Consider the following 5,000-nt stretch of genomic DNA (forward strand, 5'->3'; position numbering starts at 1 on the left):
AAGGCACGTTGCTATCGAGACCACCCGGGCAATTCTTGGCCATTTGGCCTCGGTTACTCGAGAAAACACTACCCGTCGGTAATGCCCGGAAAAAAGACCGAAATGCCCCTGAATCGAAATGCTATTTTAAGCCGTCCCGAAAGGCAAAGCACGGCTCTATCGGGCAGAGCAGGACTCTATCGGGCAGTTGCTGGCCGTTTGGCCTCGGATACCCCTCGAATCACATCCCGTCGGTAATGCTCGGAAGAAAAGGCCGAAATTCTCATGAAACGGCATGCTCTTTTAGCCGAGACGCGACTCTATCGAGCAAAAACTAGATTTCCTCTGCCTCGTTGCCTCGCTTACTCAAGAGAACCCGATCCGTCAGTTATGCTCGGAAAGAGCACCGAAAGGCCCTTGAAACGGCATGCTAATATAACCGGGTTCGGCAAAGGCGAAACTAGATTTTCTTTGCCGTTTGGGCTAGGCTGTACCAGTCGTTATCGTCCACCGCCTAGCCGTCCAAGTGTTTCCAAGTGTCCAAGTTCCAAAGTGCCTAAGTGCCGTGCCGTGCCGCGCGCGCGCGCGCGTGGGTCTTTGATATATAGCATGTTTAGAATTTTTTTTCTAAATATTCTTATATCAAAGACCCACGCGCGCGCGCGCGGCACGGCACGGCACTTAGGCACTTTGGAACTTGGACACTTGGAAACACTTGGGAAACACTTGGGCAAACACTTGGGCGTATGCCAAGACGACGGTCTAGACAAGGCATCGGGAATCGCACATGAATGTAGGCAACAACAGTTGACAGTTCTAGCCAAGGCATGGCAAGTTGGCTCACCGGGTAACGGCTAAAAAGTTGCTGGGTAACGGCAACCAAGCTGTCGGGTAATGCTGGGTATCGGCTAAAATGTTGCTGGGTAACGGCAACCAAGCTGTCGGGTAATGCTGGCTATCGGCTAAAATGTTGCTGGGTAACGGCAACCAAGCTGTCGGGTAATGCTGGGTATCGGCTAAAAAGTTGCTGGGTATCGGCTAAAATGTTGCTGGGTAACGGCAACCAAGCTGTCGGGTAATGCTGGGTATCGGCTAAAAAGTTGCTGGGTATCGGCTAAAATGTTGCTGGGTAACGGCAACCAAGCTGTCGGGTAATGCTGGGTATCGGCTAAAAAGTTGCTGGGTATCGGCTAAAATGTTGCTGGGTAACGGCAACCAAGCTGTCGGGTAATGCTGGGTATCGGCTAAAAAGTTGCTGGGTATCGGCTAAAATGTTGCTGGGTAACGGCAACCAAGCTGTCGGGTAATGCTGGGTATCGGCTAAAAAGTTGCTGGGTATCGGCTAAAATGTTGCTGGGTAACGGCAACCAAGCTGTCGGGTAATGCTGGGTATCGGCTAAAAAGTTGCTGGGTATCGGCTAAAATGTTGCTGGGTAACGGCAACCAAGCTGTCGGGTAATGCTGGGTATCGGCTAAAAAGTTGCTGGGTATCGGCTAAAATGTTGCTGGGTAACGGCAACCAAGCTGTCGGGTAATGCTGGCTATCGGGTAAAAAGTTGTTGGGTGATGGCAACCAAGCTGTCGGGTAATGCTGGGTATCGGCAACAACAACCAAGATGACGGGTAACGCTGGGTAATGGCTAAGAAGTTGCTAGGCAACGGCAAGCAAGTTGCTGGGTAACGGCTAAAAAGTTGCTGGTTAACGGCTAAGAATTTGCTGGGTACCGGCTAAAAAGTAGCTTGTCGCCGGGCAAATCAATGCAAGCACCAATATGTTCTTGTCGAAACGCCCCAAAAACTCTTGTTTAGTCGCCATCTTTTGGGACTTTCGCAATGTTAGTTTAAAATCTTTTTTAATTTTTATTTTTAGATGTTTTTAAGTCTTAATTTAAACATTTTCTATTATAGATGCCTTATTTTTCAACCCAATATATTTACCTAATTATTGTGTAGCTTGTTTATAATTTTTTGTGATTTTTTCTTACTTTTTTTGTATTTTTTTGTATTTTTTATGATTTTTATCTATTTATTTTTTGTTTAATTAATATAAAATTATCCTTTTGGCAAAAAATTCTGAATTTTTTGGAGGAGTTGCTTCATATTTTTGTGAAGATGTCCCAATTCAAAGTTTATGAAAAAAAGTTGCGATGCTCAAAAAAACCCCTATTGCTTCAGTTCGGACACATTGATGTTCCTTCCTGCCACAAGAGCAAAGGCTAATTTTACTACTATAGGGGGGGGTGGTGTCCCTCCCTTGGGGAAGCCGAGGCCACCCGACGCCGGGTGCCAAGGCACGTTGCTATCGAGACCACCCGGGCAAATCTTGGCCATTTGGCCTCGGTTACTCGAGAAAACACTACCCGTCGGTAATGCACGGAAAAAAGACCGAAATGCCCCTAAATCGAAATGCTATATTAAGTCGTCCCGCAAGGCAATGCACAGCTCTATCGAGCAGAGCAGGACTCTATCGGGCAATTCTTGGCCATTTGGCCTTGGTTACCCCTGGAAGCACTACCCGTGGGTAATGCTCGGAAAAAAGACCGAAATACCCCGGAGGCGAAATGTTATTTTTACCCGTCCCGTGGGGCAAAGCATGACTCTATCGGGCAAAGAAAAACTATGTCGGGCAAATGTTGGCGGTTTGGCCACAGAAACCCGTAAAGAGATGACCCGTTGGTAACGCTAGAAAAAAATGCCCGGGTAAAGGCAAGGCCTAGCCAAGGAATGGCAGAGCAAACAATGACACTATCGGGCAGAAACTAGAACTCCATGGCCGTTTGGTCTCAAAATGCTCGTGCTTTCGAGTCCCGTTGGGAATGCTTGCAGACTCACATCCTCCATGATGCATTGGTGTTCCGATGGGGGATGCCTCCTTGCTGAGAGGTAAGCTTGCTACCTTGGTGGTGAGCGCCGGCTAACGGATACCTGTTGGCTATGGCACAGTCCCGATGATGCATTGGTGTCCCCGCACGGAAAAGCGTAACTGGCTAATGGTCTTTCATTCCTAATGCCACGTTGCGTAGCCCAGGGGTTGCCTCCTTGTTGAGGGAGAAGCTTGTCGCTTAGGCGGCGAGCGCTGGTTGATGGTTCTCCATTGGCTATGGCACTGTCCCTTGGGTAATTTTCCTCCATGATGCATTGGTGTCCCTTTCGGGGGATGCCTCCTTGCTGAGAGGTAAGCTCGACGCCTTGGCGGTGAGCGCCGGCTGATGGATATCCGTTGGCTATGGCACATTCCCGATGACGCATTGGTGTCCCCGCACGGAAAAGCGAAACTGGCTAATGGTCTTTGATTCCTAATGCCACGTTGCGTAGCCCAGGGGTTGCCTCCATGTCGAGGGAGAAGCTTGTCGCTTAGGCGGCGAGCGCCGGTTGATGGTTCTCCATTGGCTATGGCACTGTCCCTTGGGTAATTTTCCTCCATGATGCATTGGTGTCCCTTTCGGGGGATGCCTCCTTGCTGAGAGGTAAGCTCGTCGCCTTGGCGGTGAGCGCCGGCTGATGGATATCCGTTGGCTATGGCCCAGTCCCGATGACGCATTGGTGTCCCCGCACGGAAAAGCGAAACTGGCTAATGGTCTTTGATTCCTAATGCCACGTTGCGTAGCCCAGGGGTTGCCTCCTTGTCGAGGGAGAAGCTTGTCGCTTAGGCGGCGAGCGCCGGTTGATGGTTCTCCATTGGCTATGGCACTGTCCCTTGGGTAATTTTCCTCCATGATGCATTGGTGTCCCTTTCGGGGGATGCCTCCTTGCTGAGAGGTAAGCTTGCCTCCTTGGCGGTGAGCGCCGGCTGATGGATATCCGTTGGCTATGGCACAATCCCGATGATGCATTGGTGTCCCCGCACGGAAAAGCGAAACTGGCTAATGGTCTTTGATTCCTAATGCCACGTTGCGTAGCCCAGGGGTTGCCTCCTTGTCGAGGGAGAAGCTTGTCGCTTAGGCGGCGAGCGCCGGTTGATGGTTCTCCATTGGCTATGGCACTGTCCCTTGGGTAATTTTCCTCCATGATGCATTGGTGTCCCTTTCGGGGGATGCCTCCTTGCTGAGAGGTAAGCTTGTCGCCTTGGCGGTGAGCGCCGGCTGATGGATATCCGTTTGCTATGGCACAATCCCGATGATGCATTGGTGTCTCCGTACGGAAAAGCGAAACTGGCTAATGGTCTTTCATTCCTAATGCCACGTTGCGTAGCCCAGGGGTTGCCTCCTTGTTGAGGGAGAAGCTTGTCGCTTAGGCGGCGAGCGCCGGTTGATGGTTCTCCATTGGCTATGGCACTGTCCCTTGGGTAATTTTCCTCCATGATGCATTGGTGTCCCTTTCGGGGAATGCCTCCTTGCTGAGAGGTAAGCTCGTCGCCTTGGCGGTGAGCGCCGGCTGATGGATATCCGTTGGCTATGGCACAGTCCCGATGACGCATTGGTGTCCCCGTACGGAAAAGCGAAACTGGCTAATGGTCTTTGATTCCTAATGCCACGTTGCGTAGCCCAGGGGTTGCCTCCTTGTTGAGGGAGAAGCTTGTCGCTTAGGCGGCGAGCGCCGGTTGATGGTTCTCCATTGGCTATGGCACTGTCCCTTGGGTAATTTTCCTCCATGATGCATTGGTGTCCCTTTCGGGGGATGCCTCCTTGCTGAGAGGTAAGCTCGTCGCCTTGGCGGTGAGCGCCGGCTGATGGATATCCGTTGGCTATGGCCCATTCCCGATGACGCATTGGTGTCCCCGCACGGAAAAGCGAAACTGGCTAATGGTCTTTGATTCCTAATGCCACGTTGCGTAGCCCAGGGGTTGCCTCCTTGTCGAGGGAGAAGCTTGTCGCTTAGGCGGCGAGCGCCGGTTGATGGTTCTCCATTGGCTATGGCACTGTCCCTTTGGTAATTTTCCTCCATGATGCATTGGTGTCCCTTTCGGGGGATGCCTCCTTGCTGAGAGGTAAGCTTGTCGCCTTGGCGGTGAGCGCCGGCTGATGGATATCCATTTGCTATGGCACAAACCCGATGGATCTCGTCCATTGGCAACGGCCCTG

This window comes from Rhododendron vialii, chromosome 11a (assembly GCF_030253575.1).
Source record: "Rhododendron vialii isolate Sample 1 chromosome 11a, ASM3025357v1".
Classification (NCBI taxonomy): Eukaryota; Viridiplantae; Streptophyta; class Magnoliopsida; order Ericales; family Ericaceae; genus Rhododendron; species Rhododendron vialii.